This window comes from Phalacrocorax carbo, unplaced genomic scaffold (assembly GCF_963921805.1).
Source record: "Phalacrocorax carbo unplaced genomic scaffold, bPhaCar2.1 SCAFFOLD_122, whole genome shotgun sequence".
Taxonomy (NCBI): Eukaryota; Metazoa; Chordata; class Aves; order Suliformes; family Phalacrocoracidae; genus Phalacrocorax; species Phalacrocorax carbo.
The window spans coordinates 51,062-70,875 of record NW_026990424.1 but is presented as its reverse complement, the minus strand read 5'-3'; the positions used below and the strand labels follow the sequence as shown (position 1 = coordinate 70,875).

At 60.6% G+C, this 19,814-nt stretch overlaps 1 long non-coding RNA gene across 4 annotated transcripts in view; it reads right to left on the bottom strand.

Annotated features, from left to right (window-relative positions):
* Positions 1-19,814, bottom strand: part of LOC135311199 (uncharacterized) — a 75,782-nt gene that overhangs the window by 16,935 nt on the left and 39,033 nt on the right. For 3 of the 4 annotated variants that reach the window (XR_010371001.1, XR_010371000.1, XR_010370998.1), the window contains exon 3: positions 935-1,044. This is a non-coding gene — a long non-coding RNA (uncharacterized LOC135311199). Of the gene's footprint in view, positions 1-934; positions 1,045-17,435; positions 17,650-19,814 lie in introns of those variants that run through there. The other variant, XR_010370999.1, reaches the window with a different exon arrangement.

The following is a 19,814-nucleotide window of genomic DNA, read 5'->3' as shown; positions in this document are numbered from 1 at the left end:
ATATTATTGATCTAGGATGGAAGTATTGAGAAAATGATTATTTCAAAACTTCCAAAGGGGGGAAATGTAACCAAAGCGATGAAATCAACCAACCAGAGACGGTGTTCCATTACGGGAACACGGAGCGTACGAATCAGCGCATCTGTCGATCTGCATTTTAGTCCCTAGGCGATCGTTAATGTCAGCAGAACAACAGACAACGTGCTTCTGTCAGAAAAGGATGACAAAACGCGGTTTCGTGTAGCGCACTGAGAAAACTAGCCAAGACTGCCAAGATTAAGAGCCAAGAAGGTAAAAGGCAATTCTGGCAGGGGGAGATCGCGACCACCGACTCACGGACCACCACCGAGCCTGCGCAGCGATTTACATACGGAACGAGCCAGTTTGTACCGATCAGTAGACAGGACGATAATGAATATGTATGAATACGTAAAATTTTGATCTACAAATTCTACGGGAAAGGTGTGTGAGGTACGCACGCCAGGAGAAGCGATCCCCCGTGCATCTGGCGCCGTGAATAAAGAACGCCTGCTCTTTAATACTAAATCGGCGTTGAGGAGTTGTTTCCGATTTTACCGCGTTTTTCGGTAACACACGGAGTCAGACCAAGAGGGCCAGAGAAAGACAAAATACCGACAGGCTACAGAACAGAGCAGGAGGAATAAAAAAATAAAAACGGAGCCAGAGCCAGGCAGAGAGAGGCGGAGAAAGAACAAGTAGCCACAGGCTACAGGACAGAGAGAGGGAGGCCTGAAAAGACGGGGAGGCAGGGAGCCACTCAGAGCGAGATGGAGAAAGAAGGGGCGGGGGGGGCGCCAAAAAAAAAAAAAAAATTTTGCAGCAGGTAAGGAAAGAGAGGGGGCCAGGGGGGAGAGACAGGGAGGGCCCAGGACGCACAAGAGAGGCAACGGGGCCCCAGTGGCCCAGGACTCACCGCGACTCTCGCTCTCAGTGCTGCTGGCACAATTTAGCCGTTCAGATGCTTCTTTCCCCTCCTCTCCGCCCTGCCTCTTCTGCAGCTCCAGACTCTAGGCCGTCCTCCACCTAAAGAGGATACACGGGTGTCTTACCGCTCTTACGAGATGAGGCTTCCTAGGCACGTAGCGTAGCCTAGCTCGCTCGTGCCGGAGCTGGGGGCAGGAGCACGGGGCAAGGGGGGCCAGGGGAGGCTGAGGGGGAGCTCTGGTGAGCTGGGGAGTCGGCTATCTTCTGCACCCTGGGCAGGGGGAAAAGGTCATCCTCCTCCTCCTCCTTTCCCTCTTCCCTTCTATCAGCTCCTGGGTAACTCCTGGGGCTGCCCTCACCCGCTCGCCTTTAGCATACCAGAAGCCTGCCTCGGCAGGTCGTTTGAAGCTTCCCATCCCACCAGCCCCAGTAGTGCAGGCACACAAGGAGACACCCCTGCACCCACCAAAGGGGCTCGCTCACCTCGCCGGCAGCCCTAGGCCTCACCCGACACAGGGAATCGTGTCCGACACACCACCACGCTGCAGCAGGAGCGGAGGAGGCCTTTCCTTACCAGGAAGCAGCAACGAGCACGGCGGCATCACCTCGCAGGCACCGCAGCATCGCAGGGCTGTCACCTGCGGAGAGAGCAATGGGGATCACAGGGACGCCACCGCGCGTGCGCGGCTCCCGGGCTCAGTACCCAACTCTGGTCGCTGGGCAGCAGCATTATCTGAATTACTCTTCTCGATTAATACCATCCAGAAACCGTAACTTGGCTGCATCCACAGAGCTTCTATTCCTCTGCACCTTTCCCCCTCGCAGCCCCAGCAGCACCGTTCATTGCCTCTGCACCAAACAGCAAAGCGTCTCGAGCATTTCAGTCCTTTCCTCTCGACTGCTTAAAAAAATCTGGTGCTTGCTACTGTCCATGCCACTGCCCCCCCCGCCCATGCCTGAGGGAGGAGAAGCAGCACAGCAAACCTGGGGAACAAGGTTGGGTCCCCCACCCCCGCAGAATAAGCCCCAGGAACTGCTTGTAGGCATGTGGCATCAGGGTTGTGATAGGGTTTTGTTTTGGTTTTCTTTTTTTTCCCCTGCCTTCTTTACATAATGTATTAATTGGGGTTGCTTTTCCAAACTACTGAGTTCTGTGGGGACTTTTTGTGCTTTTACCCTACAAAAAATGGTCATTTTCACTTTCGGTTTTGTGCATGAGAATGGTTGGTGGGTGCTTTTAGGTGGTTGTTCCTTCCCCACCACCACCCTTTTTTTCCCTTTCCAGCTGCACAAATCCAGCTGGAGTTGGCTTTCCCAGAAGCCCCAAGTTGTTTTCTTTCCACCAGAATTCTTTCTGTTTTTTTCACCCCCCATTGCAGACCCAGAGTCAGGGGGTTTGAGGTATTTTTGTGCCCAGGCAGCAGCTCCCAGGCTGCATAAGCAGCCCCACAGGGGGAAGTCCCCGTTTGAGGGAATCGGCCCCAAATTGGGATGGGAAAGTGAAGACAAGGGAAAAAAAAACCTGAATAACCTGAAAAAGAACACCTACTCCAGCCCACCAAGCACCGGTCACCTTGCCTGACTCACCTCCAGGGCCCAGATCACGCTCGGCTCATCGCTTAGCGCCCTCGGATCACAAAAAAAAAGAGTAAAACCCATAATGGAGCCCTATAGCCATCAGTCACATCTTCCCTCCAGTACTACACAGACTCACCTTCTTCCAGCGCTCCCCTGGGCTCTCCTCCGTTGCCCTGCACGACTCATCCACCTGCACCTGGAAAAACAGTGTTACTGAACAAGTCACCTGGAGGCACAGCAACAGCTTAACCATTCCACAGCTCTTGCGCCCCCGTAGGAATACCATCTAGAGCCCAACTACAGCCTGCCGTTAAAGGAAATGCGTTAAATCAAACGTTAAGCCCTCGCACGTACAAGCCGGAACAGCAAACCCACGGCACGCTCGCGCACCCAGGGCGCAGCCCGACGGAGGTCCACGGGCACCTCGCCGGTCTGATGCGGAGCCGCCCAGCATCCCTGCGAGCACAGCTGCAGGCGCAACAGCAGTTTCACCTACACCCATCTCAGCGCGCAGCGCTTCTGAAGCTTTAAGCTGAAAGCCCTACCTTGACCCTTGGCCACACTAGAAGCGAGCCGTGGCTAGGACTCCACAGAAACACAGCAACACAAATTGCACACCCACAGCGGCGACAGCCTTGCAGCTATTTAGACCAGGAACAACAGAGAAAAGTAAAACAGCTTCATCACCCGCACAGGAAAAGCAGCAGACGGAGACAAAGGGTCAGCATTCACAGCCCTTACAGAACACAGGCGTTCTCTCTCCTTCCACTCCTAAACCCATCCCCACTTAGGTCTAAATATCGCAGCCCTGCTGGGGCAATATCGAGAGCGGGGAACAAGAGCCCTGCCGCCCGCCGTTTGTGCGGCAGGACACAAAAACAGAGGGACATGTTTTGCCACACACAACCCTGAATCTCCTGAAAATTTATGTTTACCAAAAATAGCCATTTGGAACATATTCCCAAAAACATTCGGCAATGAAACGCTTACGTGTTTGACACCCGCACATTTTTGGGGAACTTGCTATTTGCTTCCTGGTTTTGCTGGTCTTCCCTCAGAAGTTCTACCTGCAGCCAAGTTATTCCCACCCGCCCGACCGGTTCAAGCGTTCACCTTCCTGGTATTACCAGCACATTGACACAGGCGAGGAACTTAACTGCTCTTCTAAAACTATCCAAATGACAATTACAGCCCTGAAAGAGGAGTGGAAGAGAAGAAAAGGAGAGATCAGGCAGCAAAAATGCCCTGCAGGCTGCTGCCAGCCAACACTGCACTCTTTTGTTAAAGCCACCCCACCCCCCCAAACGCAAAAACAAACCCCATGACTTTGTGGAGTGCGGTTTTTTCTTCTTTTCAGCAGTCCTTCTGGAGCTCATCCCTGTCTCAGCATCTTGTCTTGTCAGAGCATGAAGATGCAGATGATCTGTATCCCGATGACATCTGCATGGGATGAATACATTTTCAGAAAACGCCCGACTGAGCCATTTGCCACAGTCACGAGACTCACGACATGACACACGAGGTGGGCCCAGAGTTTTAAGGCAAAAATACCTCCCCCGCCCCCCACCCGAGATCTTTCAGGCTCCAGACCTGCCATCTCCCCGCACCAAACCTCCCCGGCCAAAGGGTTTCAGGTGGCCCAAAACACAGTACACAGAAAATAAACGGGGAAAGCCCTACATTGTGCAAAAGAGAACGATGCCCGACCAGGGCTTCTCTGCGGGGCCCGGGCTCGGCACGGAGCCCCCCCCCGGCACGAGCACGGGCCCGGGCCGGTCACGGAGCCCCCCCCCGCCCGGCCCCGGGCCCGGCACGGAGGAGCCAGCCGCCCCCTCCCCCGCCCGGCCCCGGGCCCGGCACGGAGGAGCCAGCCGCCCCCTCCCCCGCCCGGCCCCGGGCCCGGCACGGAGGAGCCAGCCGCCCCCTCCCCCGCCCGGCCCCGGGCCCGGCACGGAGGAGCCAGCCGCCCCCTCCCCCGCCCGGCCCCGGGCCCGGCACGGAGGAGCCAGCCGCCCCCTCCCCCGCCCGGCCCCGGGCCCGGCACGGAGGAGCCAGCCCCCCCCTCCCCCGCCCGGCCCCGGGCCCGGCACGGAGGAGCCAGCCCCCCCCTCCCCCGCCCGGCCCCGGGCCCGGCACGGAGGAGCCAGCCCCCCCCTCCCCCGCCCGGCCCCGGGCCCGGCACGGAGGAGCCAGCCCCCCCCTCCCCCGCCCGGCCCCGGGCCCGGCACGGAGGAGCCAGCCCCCCCCTCCCCCGCCCGGCCCCGGGCCCGGCACGGAGGAGCCAGCCCCCCCCTCACCCGCCCGGCCCCGGGCCCGGCACGGAGGAGCCAGCCCCCCCCTCCCCCGCCCGGCCCCGGGCCCGGCACGGAGGAGCCAGCCCCCCCCTCCCCCGCCCGGCCCCGGGCCCGGCACGGAGGTGCCAGCCCCCCCCTCCCCCGCCCGGCCCCGGGCCCGGCACGGAGGAGCCAGCCCCCCCCTCCCCCGCCCGGCCCCGGGCCCGGCACGGAGGTGCCAGCCCCCCCCTCCCCCGCCCGGCCCCGGGGCCGGCACGGAGGAGCCAGCCGCCCCCTCCCCCGCCCGGCCCCGGGCCCGGCACGGAGGAGCCAGCCCCCCCCTCCCCCGCCCGGCCCCGGGCCCGGCACGGAGGAGCCAGCCCCCCCCTCCCCCGTCCGGCCCCGGGCCCGGCACGGAGGAGCCAGCCCCCCCCTCACCCGCCCGGCCCCGGGCCCGGCACGGAGGAGCCAGCCCCCCCCTCACCCGCCCGGCCCCGGGCCCGGCGCGACGGAGGCGTCCCCCGCCCCGCCCGGCCCCGGGCCCGGCGCGACGGAGCTCCTCCCGCCCGGCACCGAGCCCGGCCCAGGCCCGGCGCGACGGAGCCCCCCCCGCCCGGCCCAGGGTCGGGCCCGCACGGAGCCCCCCCCACCCCCGGCCCACAAGGAGCCCCCACCGCTGCCCGAACTCACCCACCAGCGCTCTCCGGCCCCCGGCTACGGCCGCGCTGCTCTCTCAGGCGGCTGCCGCAGACGAGGATCGGGAGCCGCCAGGCCTCCAGGAGTCCCGAGGGGCTGCCGGCCACCGCAGGGGATGGCTGCCTGCGGCCGGACTGCCGCGGCGCTCCCCGCCCAGCTCCGAGCAGTCTCCGCCGGCCACGGGCTTCCCACGCCGGGCCGCAGAGGGGCCCCGGCACCGCAAAGAGACCCCTCGCGACCCGGCCGCCCCACGCACCTCTCCCACCTCCGCTCCGCCGCGCACGCGCCACCGGAAGCCCGGGCCCCGCGGGGCGGCCCTTAGAGGGCGGCCGGAAGGACCGGCCCCCACCGGCCCCGCCCCCGCGCCGGACCGCCCCCGCGCCCAGCCGGTGAGCGCCAGCGCCCCCTGCTGGCCGGGCCGCGCTCAGCTCGCGAGGGCGCCGAGGGCCGGGCGGGGCGGGACGCGCCGGCTCGGGGCCGGCTCCTTTCGGGGCGAGCGGGCGAGCGAGAGACCCCTGCGGGCCCCGGTCACGGCCGGGCAGAGCCGCGCGCCCTCCGGGAGCGGCTGAACGGGGCTGCCGCTCGTGACACGTACCGAGCCGTCCGCGACGGGAGCGAGCAGAGGAGGAAGGGGCCGGCGGCCGCGGGGCCCTGCCCGCAGGCACGGGGGGGGGGGTGCGGGCTGGGGCCCGTGGGGCCGCCCTGCTGGGCCGCTGCCCTGCGCCGCACCGCGCTGGGGGCTGGGGCCCGACCGGCGCCGGGGGACCGGGGGCAGCCACGAGCAGGGGGCCTGAGCTTAGCCACGGCCTGCAAAACACCCCGCAGCGTGAGACGCTGCGAGGCCAAGGTGGTCCTTGGCAATGGGGGCGCCTGGGCTCGGCCTCCGCCGTACCCGTCCTGGGTCTGCGTGGCGTTCCAGGGGAACGGTGTTCTCCTTGTGCGGAAGGTGGGCTGGCCGTTCGGCCGTGCCCCGGCCGTTACCGATACTGCCAGAGGCGCTCGCACGCTCTGGCCCGTTACTGCTGCGGTACCGCGCCGTAGCCGAAAGAAGAGGTGTTGTGTTTTCTCACAAAAAAGCCTCCTACGGTCAGTGGAAGAAATAACCTCCTTCCGTGGCACTGACTCTTTTCGTCCAGTCCATAGCCGGCTTTCGGCTTTTGTCTTTACAGCATTCAGTTTGCTTTCTGCCAAGCTTTCTACCTGCTGTGAAACATTTGGATGGTTTTTTCTTGTTGCTTTTTTTCCCCCCTACTTGCTCCACAACTCCCACACCAATCACCCAGCGCGGCTCGCCTTTCAGCCCCCAGACCCAGGAGCCTTGCCCTGGGACGGCCCGTACATGTCAGCAGAGTTGTTCCAGCTCTCACCCTGTCCCTACCCAGCTGAGGACGTCTGTGTCCGTGGCAGACACCCAGACACTGCCCCTGCAGCGTGGCAGTCCCCTGCCCCATCAGTGAAAACTGCGGCAATATCGGCTAAGTTTAAAAGCGTCGGCAGGAGGTGCAGGATACGTAAATAAAGCGGCGGTTGGCTGCCGGGTACGGGTGCGATATAAATACATTTTGTTTACAGGCCTTCGTGCCTATTCAGCGTTGAACGGCACCGCAGCCCACCCACCCCGGGGCTCACGGGGCTCGGAGAAGGGTCTCTCCAAGGGCACAACCTAAGGCAGCGCAGGAAGCCCAGCTGCCACGCTCCCAGTCGCTACGGGACGCTTGCTTACAGCTACACCGACGAGGGTGCGGATGAGGCTGGAACTAGCAGAAATGCTGACTCTTCTGGCCTTTTATTTGCGGAAGGCACAGCGCGCGAGCCTCGGCGGCTCACAGGAGAAGCGTGCGGCGCTGCCGGACTCTCATTCTCAGCTCACGTACTACTGCCAAAGCTCCTGCCCTGTGCTGTGCCAGATGCCGGCTGGCGTGAGCACCTGGGCTCCTGAGGGACCCCCTTGTCCTGAGAGCCAGAGGTACTCGCTTCCCTTTGCATGAGGCCTGTAGGAGATAGACCCTGCAATTTAAAAAATCTGTATCAAACGTGGCAGACTCAAAGGGGGGCATTTTAAAAAAGGCAGGTTTGTTTTCTTTTTTAACTTTACGATCTACAGCCTAGCAAAGAGCTCCCTTTCAGTGTCAGTCGCTTGGCCTTCTCCCCTACTGACGAGGTCCCAGCCTCCCGGTGAGATCTCGCTGGAGATATTCTCAGTTTCCCTCAGGTACGGGGCTGCCCTGGCCCGAGGCCAGCGAAGAAGCTGACTTTGCCCGTGCCTGAATCAGCAACACGTCCAGCAGGCGACTTGCAGAGCCCAGGGAACCCTCGTAAAGAGGTCTGGGGGTGGGCCGCGCCACATCTGCGGCATCGGCCGTGGGAAAGGACCGGCGCAGTAAAGCAGGTGGGTGAAACCGCGGTCCGCGCCAGTACGTGCTGCTGCCTGGGGCATGGCTTTGCTGCGGGTCAAGTCAGATGCTCTCTGTAAGAGTCAGTCAGGGCAAAGGCCGCAGCAGATGTCTTTTCTGCTCATTTTAACAAAGGCTGGACGGAGCCCATAGAGGAAGGCACTACGCGTCTTGCTGGGTCTGTTTGCCTGCCTTCTCGTAAGCCGTCGCGGAAACTTGCACGAGCAAAGCCTGTGCAAGCTGATGACAGCCACGCACGGTTGAAGAGGGAGCAGACGGTGAGAGCAGAGGTGCGCGCTCAGGCTGTGCGCTGGAAGCTAATGCTAATGCTGCAAAATAAAGAGTGGATTTTCTTTTTTGGGTTTAGGTGAGCGCTAAACATGACATGTGCGTGTGTGCGTGTGTCTCTCGCAGGTTTTTGTCATACACCCCACCCCCCCGCCCCAAAAAAACCACCCGCACATGCCACGCGTTAAACAGTGGTTTTCCATTGTACTTAGACGTGCTTACATAGGTGTGTTGGTTTTTTTCTTTTTTAATGCAGAAACAGCAATACGATAGATTTAATACAGCTAGCAATTAGATGGGTGTAGCTTTAGAGCGTCGGCTGTTTACAAAGCAACTGCACACCTTCTTTAACTCACAGTTTAAACAGGTAAACTTGCAGTGCATCACACGTGCTTTGTACAGTCACGGTCCACACGGCAGGCCAGATGCTTCCCCCTGCCTTGTCCTTGTTCCCCCGACTCCGACGGGACCGCCGAGGCCACCCTGGGGACAGCGCCGCTTTCTAGCAGCTGGGTTGCTTGCCTGGACGCCCCACAGACAAACAGTCATTTCCCCACTGAACCTCTTCTCAAATATTTTCCTAGCCCTGCAGGCCCCAGGTCCTTTGGTTCATATTTCCTTTTTTCCGGGCTTGATGCACAGGACCGACGATTTCCAGAAACAGAAACAGAGGCTGATTCAGTCCAGGCTAAACATTCTCTGACCTAAACCAAACTGCCTTCGAAGAGATAGCTGTACTGTAGGCACCACCTCGGGAACAGAAGTTGCCCTGTCATTAAAAAAAAAAAAAAAAAAAAAAAGCAGGAAAACAAGGCATTTCAGGCTGAGGAGGCTGAACGGTGTGCTGGGGGCGGTGGGGGGCTGGAAAGAAACAGTTCAGACGATTAGAGCGAGCTTGGCGTTGCAAAGCGTGCCATTATTTTTAATTCGGCAGTCAGAAGAAAATAGATTCTGACACTGATTTCCTGCGTGCTGCGGGAGTTCTCTCCTCAGCATTCCTGTGCACCATTTTACTTTTGTGTCCCGTCCGCTTCGCTTTTGCGCTGTAGCTCTCCGGTTCTAGCTACGCTTCCCACCACCCCCATTACGCTTTGACAAGCCCAGCTCTCACTGTGCTTCCCTTCCCTTCCCTTCCCGTATGCGCGTGCAGGGAAAAGCCCGCGCGTCTGCCACTACAGGACCCGCTCTGGGGGGCAGGAGAGATGACGACGCTCCCTGACAGAGGACACAGCTGAGGGGCGGTCCGCCGGGGCCGGGGAGATGGCAGCACCTTCCCTCAGCTGCCCCATCCGAGCACAGGTGCAGGTGCGCACTGAGGAGAGACAAGCAGGCAGGAGCTGCAGAGCGAGAGAGAAAATAAAATTCACGGGCGGGTGCTACTTGCGTCTCATTTTTAGCGCAAGACATTAATTCTCAGCACATTCTTGGAGCTGCCCCTTTGGGACTCACGGAGAAGAGGGAGGTTGGCCACGCGGTGCAGCCCAGCTCTGCTTCCCCTAAATGGTTTTACTGTTCAGGTGTTGCCCTAATCTGGCCGGTACCCCCGCAAAGAGTTTGGGATTTCTGCTGCCTCTCCGGGCCAGCCACAGACCCCGACTTCATCGCAGCGAATGACCCTGCACTCGTCAGAGCGGTTGCCGAGTCACATCCCGCTGCCTTCCCTGCAGAACTGGAGACCCTTTTTCAGCCCTTGCCCCCTCTTCTCTCAGCTCGTCGCCCATCCCTTTATCAGTGCCGGCACCGATCCTGCCTCCAGCTCGCCCTGTCCCCACCTGCGAGCGCCCAACAGGAGCTAAATGTCTCCTCAAGGATGCACGGAAGAGACGCGCAGGTAACCCAGCACAGACCCCCTGCAAACATCTTCTTTCCATTTGCTTTCCTCTCCTGACACGAAGGGATGACTTAGGAAAAGCGTACTGCTCGCGTTTCACATGCACCGCTTCTACTTTCACTCTCGCTCTCCTTGGCAGTAATTAATAGCGGTGGCGGGGGGGGCTGGGGCATTCCCCCAAAGCGGCTGCGGTTGTGGCACTCCATTAGCTTTGTAATTTTTAAATCTAAATCTTCTGGAATTGTTAGTTCTGGTCAGGAATCACCCGTACCTGCAAATTTTCTTAATAGCTACGCTTGACCCCAGCCACTGTTTAACAGCTCACCTTTATTTCTCTTCATTTAAGAACCTAAAGCTTCGTTTACTGCTTGGGTTGGAAGCAGGAGCTGTCGCTGCCTCTGAACTTTCTAACAGCCCTGTTACAATTTCAGTACTACCCGCTCCCAATTTAGCTTTCCGGGTCGATTTTCATTCTAGATTCTAAAATTTCCTTATTTTGTTTCTGATCAGGAGTCATTAATGCCTGCAGTTGATTTAATAACGGCTGCATTTAGATTGAGCTATTAATGACTCGCAACTCTATTTATGGCATAAAAAAGGGCTGCCTTTATATTTTTTTTAATTACAGATTAGGAATAATGACTGCCTGGTTTGTTCAGTAATAGCTGCGATTAAATTGAGTCACGACTCCTCCCTAAATAATATGTGTTTATTTGCACTCCTACAATTTAACCTCCCCTTCACCGGTCAGGGGCACCGACAAGTGCCCGCGCGTACCTCCGCGCCCCCTGCGCCGGCTCCCCAGGGAGCAGCCTCGTACCCTGACCAGAGTCTGCAGCGGCCCGTTGTCGGCCCAGCTCCTCGCCCTCGAGCGGCGGATCCGCTGCTGCCCAGAGGGGACGGAAATGGCGCGGGGTAAATGATAATGTGAAATGATAAGCGAATAAAATGATCTCACAAGGGGGAAGAAAACCAGCAAAGCAAAAACCAAACCCCAAACAGAACACCATACCACTAAACCGCCTCACCGCCCCCTCAGCGCCCAAAACAGCATCCCGGGAGGAAAAAAGCAAAGCAGGCCACAAGGGACCTTTCTAGTACAGCTGCTGCCAAAGAGCGCCAAGCTCTGGAAGCCTTACCTCAGGCAACGCCTCCGCTTCTCTAAGCGCCAGAGCACGCCTGCCCGGGGGGCTGAGACAGCCCCAGAGCTGCGACCGCCCGAGGGAACACGGGAGCCCCGGCGCCAGAGGAGCCCGGGGGCAGCGAGAGCTGCCCGAGCCCCGGCTGGGGCTCTTCGACCCCCGGGCCCCGCCCCCGCCCTTCCCACAGCGCCCCGCGAAAGGGGCGGGCCGAGCCCCCCGAGGGGGGAAGGCCCCGGGAGCCGTACGGGAGCCGCCTGGAGCTCCCGGCGCGGGAGGGGGGGGGGAGAGAAAACACCCAAACCGAGCCCCCCCCCGAGCGGAGCAAACACAGGCTCGGGCCGTTGCCGGGGGGCGGGGCCTGTCGCTACGGGGAGAGAGCCGGCACCGCCCCCCGGGCCGTTGCCAGGGGGCGGGGCCTGTCGCTAAGGGGAGAGAGCCGGCACCGCCCCCCGGTCCGTTGCCAGGGGGCGGGGCCTGTCGCTAAGGGGAGAGAGCCGGCACCGCCCCCCGGGCCGTTGCTAGGGGGCTGGGCCTGTCGCTAAGGGGAGAGAGCCAGCACCGCCCCCCGGGCCGTTGCTAGGGGGCTGGGCCTGTCGCTAAGGGGAGAGAGCCGGCACCGCCCCCTGGGCCGTTGCCAGGGGGCGGGGCCTGTCGCTAAGGGGAGAGAGCCGGCACCGCCCCCCGGTCCGTTGCCAGGGGGCGGGGCCTGTCGCTAAGGGGAGAGAGCCGGCACCGCCCCCCGGGCCGTTGCCAGGGGGCTGGGCCTGTCGCTAAGGGGATAGAGCCGGCACCGCCCCCCGGTCCGTTGCCAGGGGGCGGGGCCTGTCGCTAAGGGGAGAGAGCCGGCACCGCCCCCCGAGCCGTTGCCGGGGGGCGGGGCCTGTCGCTAAGGGGAGAGAGCCGGCACCGCCCCCCGGTCCGTTGCCAGGGGGCGGGGCCTGTCGCTAAGGGGAGAGAGCCGGCACCGCCCCCCGGTCCGTTGCCAGGGGGCGGGGCCTGTCGCTAAGGGGAGAGAGCCGGCACCGCCCCCCGGGCCGTTGCCAGGGGGCGGGGCCTGTCGCTAAGGGGAGAGAGCCGGCACCGCCCCCCGGGCCGTTGCCAGGGGGCGGGGCCTGTCGCTAAGGGGAGAGAGCCGGCACCGCCCCCCGGGCCGTTGCCGGGGGGCGGGGCCTGTCGCTAAGGGGAGAGAGCCGGCACCGCCCCCCGGGCCGTTGCTAGGGGGCTGGGCCTGTCGCTAAGGGGAGAGAGCTGGCACCGCCCCCCGGGCCGTTGCCAGGGGGCGGGGCCTGTCGCTAAGGGGAGAGAGCCGGCACCGCCCCCCGGGCCGTTGCCAGGGGGCTGGGCCTGTCGCTAAGGGGAGAGAGCCGGCACCGCCCCCCGGGCCGTTGCCAGGGGGCGGGGCCTGTCGCTAAGGGGAGAGAGCCGGCACCGCCCCCCGGGCCGTTGCCAGGGGGCGGGGCCTGTCGCTAAGGGGAGAGAGCCGGCACCGCCCCCCGGGCCGTTGCCAGGGGGCGGGGCCTGTCGCTAAGGGGAGAGAGCCGGCACCGCCCCCCGGGCCGTTGCCAGGGGGCGGGGCCTGTCGCTAAGGGGAGAGAGCCGGCACCGCCCCCCGGGCCGTTGCCAGGGGGCGGGGCCTGTCGCTAAGGGGAGAGAGCCGGCACCGCCCCCCGGTCCGTTGCCGGGGGGCGGGGCCTGTCGCTAAGGGGAGAGAGCCGGCACCGCCCCCCGGGCCGTTGCCGGGGGGCGGGGCCTGTCGCTAAGGGGAGAGAGCCGGCACTGCCCCTCGGCCGTTGCTAGGGGGCTGGGCCTGTCGCTAAGGGGAGAGAGCCGGCACCGCCCCCCGGGCCGTTGCCAGGGGGCTGGGCCTGTCGCTAAGGGGAGAGAGCCGGCACCGCCCCCCGGGCCGTTGCTAGGGGGCTGGGCCTGTCGCTAAGGGGAGAGAGCCGGCACCGCCCCCCGGGCCGTTGCTAGGGGGCTGGGCCTGTCGCTAAGGGGAGAGAGCCGGCACCGCCCCCCGGGCCGTTGCCAGGGGGCGGGGCCTGTCGCTAAGGGGAGAGAGCCGGCACCGCCCCCTGGGCCGTTGCCAGGGGGCGGGGCCTGTCGCTAAGGGGAGAGAGCCGGCACCGCCCCCCGGTCCGTTGCCAGGGGGCGGGGCCTGTCGCTAAGGGGAGAGAGCCGGCACCGCCCCCCGGGCCGTTGCCAGGGGGCGGGGCCTGTCGCTAAGGGGAGAGAGCCGGCACCGCCCCCCGGGCCGTTGCCAGGGGGCTGGGCCTGTCGCTAAGGGGAGAGCCGGCACCGCCCCCCGGGCCGTTGCTAGGGGGCTGGGCCTGTCGCTAAGGGGAGAGAGCCGGCACCGCCCCCCGGTCCGTTGCCAGGGGGCGGGGCCTGTCGCTAAGGGGAGAGAGCCGGCACCGCCCCCCGGTCCGTTGCCAGGGGGCGGGGCCTGTCGCTAAGGGGGTGTGTCCAAAGGGACGCTGGCAATGCCCCTGGAACCATCACCACGGGCAGGGCCTCTTGCTATGGAGGGTGGGGCCAGGCAGCACCAGCAACACCCCCAGGCTGTCACCAGGGGGTGGGGCCTGTTGCTACCTGGGGGTGCTGGGGAGCACAGGAGCACGGCCCCGCCCCACCAGGCCCTCGCCAGGGGGCGGGGCCTGTCGCAAAGGTGGGTGGGGCCAGGTGGGTCAGCCATCAGACCGCCTGCCCGCCCATCGCCGGGGGCGGGGCCCGTTGCTAAGAGCGTGTCGAGGAGTATCAGCACCACCCTCACCGGGCTATCGCAAGGGGTCAACACCTGTCGCTAAGGGCTGTGGTACACGGCTCCAGCCCCCACGGTGCCGTCACCAGGTAGCGGGGGGGGGGTGTCACTAAGTGGCGTGGAGAAGTGAGCGCGGCGAAATGTCGCTACAGCCCGTGCACGGCTGCTGGCTGCAGTACCGCGGTTTGGCCGCACGGTGGCGGCAGAGAGCAGGAAAGGGCGCCACTGCGCATGCGCGGCTGCCCGCCTGCAGTACCGAGGTTTGGTCACACGGTGGCGGCAGAGAGCAGGAAAGGGCGCCACTGCGCATGCGCCGCTGCCCGCCTGCAGTACCGAGGTTTGGCCGCACGGTGGCGGCAGAGAGCTAAGCAGTACCGCGGTATGGCCGCACGGTGGCGGCAGAGAGCAGAAAAAGGCGCCACTGCGCATGCGCGGCCGCCCGCCTGCAGTACCAGCATCTGCTTGCACGGCAACAGCAGCGGCCAGAGGAAAACTTCACCCTCGGGAACGGGCGGCTTCCCGTCTGCCGTACCCGGTTTTGATCGACCGGTGACTGCCGCGATCGGATAAGGGGCGGGTGGAAATCTCTACCAGGGTAGCGGAGCTCCCGCCTGCAGTCCCGGGGCTCGGTCGCTCGGTGAAAGCAGCGCGCAGAAAACAACAGGTGGCCACTGCGCATGCGCGGCTGCCCGCCTGCAGTACCGCTGTTTGGTCGCACGGTGGCGGCAGAGAGCTAAAATGGCGCCACTGCGCATGCGCGGCTGCCCGCCTGCAGTACCGCGGTTTGGCCGCACGGTGGCGGCAGAGAGCTAAAATGGCGCCACTGCGCATGCGCGGCTGCCCGCCTGCAGTACCGCGGTTTGGCCGCACGGTGGCGGCAGAGAGCTAAAATGGCGCCACTGCGCATGCGCGGCCGCCCGCCTGCAGTACCGCGGTTTGGCCGCACGGTGGCGGCAGAGAGCAGCAAAGGCGCCACTGCGCATGCGCACTGTCCTCCCGCCTGCCCCACTCGCCCCCACCCCACGCCCGAGGGAGGAGAAGCAGCACAAACCACCTGGGGAAAAAGGTCCCCTTTCCCACCCCCACACCCCCCCGGAGTAAGCCCCATCAGTTGCTGTAGGCCTGCGGCATCAGGGCTGGGACAGGGAGAGCAGCAAGTCAACAGGTCCTGGAGGGTTAAAGAAGAAAATCCATCAGGGGAACACAGCTGCCCCTCTGAAGGCAGGCTGCCCGGGGTGAGGGGGGCAGCCGTGCGTCGGGGCACAGGGCAGCCAGGCAGACCAGATGCCAGCGGCTGCCCTGCAAAGGAGTTGTGCGCTGCTGAGCCTTGGGCTTCGTTGGCTTGGCAGCGCCTCGCCTCGCCACTGCTCATCCTGCGTAAGCACGAGGCTTCAGCGAGCACAGAACAGGAGGCCAGGGGAAGCGGGGGGGAGGAATGTCACCGGGGAAAAAAAGTCATGCAGGGGGGCCATCTCAGGGGACAGCGTCTGGGAGGGCACAGACACACGCAGAGGGAGGGCGGGGGAGGAGGCGGACACTGCCGGACAGGGGCATGTCTGGGCAGACACGCCATGGGGAACATGCATGGGGATGACTGACACCAGCGGGGTCCCCCCAGGATAATCCACAATGGGCAACTCACCTGGGCTCACCTGCAGCAGATGATCCGCTCCAGATAACCGACCCACTCCGGAGAATCCATTCCGGATAAGCCCCAGCAATGCCCCTCAAACTGCTGCTGTTTCACCCCAAATTTTCCCCAATTTGGGGTTTTTGGGGCGGTCGTTTGGTGGTGCTGATTTCTGTTTGGATGGCTTGGCTTTTTTTGTTGTTGGGGGTTTTGGGGGTTTTACCTTATGGAAAAGCAAAAAAAGCCAAAGGAACAAAGTTGGGATTGCTTTTCCAAACGGTTCACTTCTGGGTCTCTTTGGCCCTTTCCACAACAAAGAAATCGGTGATTTTTGCTCCTGGTTTTGTGCATGAGAATGGTTAGTGGGGTTCCACCCCCCCCCCCCACCGCTTCCCCCCCCCCCCCCCCCCCCCCCTTTCCAGCTGCACAAACCCAGCAGGAGTGGGCTTTCCCAGGAGCCCCCAATTGTTTTCTTTCCCCCAAACCTGTTTGGGTGTTTTGCCTGTTTGGGGTTTTTCACCCCCCACTGCAGACCCAGACTCGAGGGCTTTGGGGTGTTTGTCTGCCCTGGCAGCAGCTCCCAGGCGGCCTGCGCAGCCCCAGAGGGGGAAGTCCCCATCTGGGGGAATCGGCCCCAAATCGGGATGGGAGAGGGAGAACGGGAAAGGGGCAGCATTTGAAAGCGCTTTTGTGTCTTCAGTTGATTGGGGGGTGGGGGTGGGGTGTGTGTCCAATTTTTAAATCCTCTCTATAAACATCTCTATCAACATGGTTTCTTTGCATTTTAAAACCTTATATAGCATAGACATTTGCACTTGTGTGTCTGCTTACACATCCTTACAGAGTACATCTATAGTTTATATATACTATCTATTTTACATTTACATACAACACCTGTTTAGACTTAGCTATTAAATTTACACTTACACCTACTTAGGCTATTTACACTTACACAGAATATCTATTTACACATACCTGTTCAGACTTCCATATTAACACGTATATAAACCACCTATTTAGGCTAGCTATCTGCTTACTTACCCTTTGACACTTCAATCTTTTTCGACTTCTCTATTTAGACATCTACTTACAGTTATACCTAGGCTTATTTCACTCTATATAACCTCTATTTAGATTACACATCTGCTTAGACTATGTAACACACACTAAGCGTAGATGCTCGCTCTAGCCAGACTTTCTTCTGCTTTGAATTCCTTCATCTGTCCTTTTTCTTCATTTTAAACTCCTTTATTGTTTAATTTAGATATTTAGACAGTCGAGTTACTTTTGTGTTTTAAAACCCTGTATCTCGATGTAGAATTTTTGTATCCTGAAATACGTTATATAATATAGGAGAGAGAAGTTCTTATTTTATATATATTGACATGTAATATTAATTGATAGATGTATAAAGGGATTTTAAAATAAGAGGGTTTTGTAATAGCCCCCCTGAATTTTCAGGCATTTGGGGGCTGCAACCCCCCTTTTTGGGGGGGAACCCCTACATGACGCCCCCACTCACCTGTTCCTCTGACGCATTATCAGCTCCCCCAGTGACACCGGGGCGCCCCGCATGACATCATCACACCACCACCACCACCACCCCCCCCAATTTTATTCACCCCCAAGAAGGGCACTAAACAAGGGAATCTACTCCAACCTGCAGCTCATTACTTTAATAGTGCCATTTACAAAGGTACACACACACACACCCCCACACCCCCCAGAAAAGGGGGAGCTCTGCTAAAATCTAAAAGGTGGGGCAGCCCCCCAAACAGCTGCAGCCCCCCCAGCCCCTGTCCACAGGCTAGCGGCCGCCCCACGGCGGAGCGGGAGCGTGCCAGAGGACAGTGTCACATCTCTCTCGGGCTCTGCTCGGCCACGCTCCCGCGCTGGGATGGGCTCCCCGGGGCGACAAACAGCCCCGGTCCCTGGGGGCCCCGACTCTCCCCACCAGGCAGCCCTCGCGGCCGCACCTGCGGGGCACCCGCTGGAGACAGAGCCGGGAGCCCCCAGGCAGAGGGATGGCCCCTTACCTTCACCACGCTTAACGACCGGCAGGCAAACCCGGGCCGGGGGGCATCTCTTGAGCATCACGAGACACTGAGAAGACATCTGAAAAACAGAAATCCCAAACTATATTTCAGCACGTGAATAAAATAGCACAGAAGAAAATGGAGGAACTCAGTCAGCACAAGGGATAGGAAGGAAATTGAGCCGCAGCAAGATTCTGGGCAAACGGGTCACGTCAAAACACAACACCTCCTTTAAAAGCTAGAGGGACTGGAACACTTGAAAACGGTATTAAGACTAACCGATACCATTTTGAACAGATTCTTCGCGTAACACTGAACGCTCTGGCTGGTGCTGGAAAACGTCTCATCCCTTCCTTACGGCACCGCTGCGGGGAGATAACCCCGTGAGGCTGCGGGGCAAAGTTGTACCGGAACCGGAACCTCCGCTTACAGATCCGCCGCAGCAGCTACAGCCCTCGCCCTGCCGCCGCACGTCTTGCTGCCTGGCTCCATGAAGCCTGAAGCGAAGCGTCAAACTTGAAAGAGTAACGTAAAAAATTAAGAATAAATCTCAGTAATGCACTTTGTGCTGAGAAGGCGGGCGCGTGTTTACGCACATCCAATATGAGCGTCTAGGCTCTGAAAGCTTTCCATTTTCCTTCTGCGTTCATTTAACTCGCACAGCCGTTCACACCCGCCATAAGATTATCTATCTCCAAAATACACAGCAGCAACGTGACTGGGGGGTTTTGGCGTGTTATGGAGTCGGGAGGGACGTCCGCCCAGCTGCCCCGCCCAAGAGATGCTGCTGAACTGCCAGGGAAACGCGCATCGAAAGCGAGACTGAAATAAAATACTTAAGAGCGCTCCCTCAAAATACTGGTGGGAAAAAACCGCCCCCACCCCAACATTCAGTCGCCCCTCGTTAAAGGGGAGAAATAAAACATAGCAGCAAGGAGCTGGACAGAGAGAGATGAGGACAAACAAACAGCACGGGTCTACGTGACAGAGAACGTGGAATTAGAACACAGAGAGGGGGAGCTGGACAGAGAGGGGCCGAGAGAAAATCTAGACGGGCTACGGCGGGCAGAGGCAGGAATTAAAACCTAGGGACAGGGAGCTGGACAGAGAGAGACGGAGATCACAGAGAACAGCGGCGGGTGCAGGAAGAACAGGAATTCATGAATAGGGAAAGGGAGCTGGACAGAGAAGAACTCAGGCAGGCAAGTAACAGTAGCAGGGTACAGAGCAGAGCAGACGAACTAAAAAGCGCGGCGGGAGCGTTGAGGCAGACAGAGAGAGATTAAGAAAAAAGTCACGGGCTACGTGGCAAAGCAGGAGGAACTCAGAAACGGGGATGGCAACCAAGGGAGAGTGAGCTGGTGAAGGATAACGGGTATTCAAAGTGAGGGACGGGGAGCTGGGAAAAGCGAGGCAGAGAAAAACAGAATCACAGAGAGAATCACACAAAGCCAAAAAAGAAGAAACTGAACAACAGGAACAGGTGTAACCAAAGCGATGAAATCAACCAACCAGAGACGGTGTTCCATTACGGGAACACGGAGCGTACGAATCAGCGCATCTGTCGATCTGCATTTTAGTCCCTAGGCGATCGTTAATGTCAGCAGAACAACAGACAACGTGCTTCTGTCAGAAAAGGATGACAAAACGCGGTTTCGTGTAGCGGACTGAGAAAACTAGCCAAGACTGCCAAGATTAAGAGCCAAGAAGGTAAAAGGCAATTCTGGCAGGGGGAGATCGCGACCACCGACTCACGGACCACCACCGAGCCTGCGCAGTGATTTACATACGGAACGAGCCAGTTTGTACCGATCAGTAGACAGGACGATAATGAATATGTATGAATACGTAAAATTTTGATCTACAAATTCTACGGGAAAGGTGTGTGAGGTACGCACGCCAGGAGGAGCGATCCCCCGTGCATCTGGCGCCGTGAATAAAGAACGCCTGCTCTTTAATACTAGATTGGTGTTGAATAGATATTTCCGATTTTACCGTGTTTTTTGGTAACAGTTTTGGCACCCCAGATGGGAACCTGCTTTTGAATCTCGACGGATCCGCAGGACCGTGGGACCTGCAGCCAGCCCCAAGGAATTCTTGGGGAGAGCTTCCGATCCCCAGGCCAGAGAATTCTGAGAAAGATCCCCTGGACTGAAGTAAACAAGGCATTCGTTTAAGAAGAAACTTAGGTAGAATAATATGTGGCGTTAGCTTCCCACATAGGACAGGATAGTGGGTTTGAGT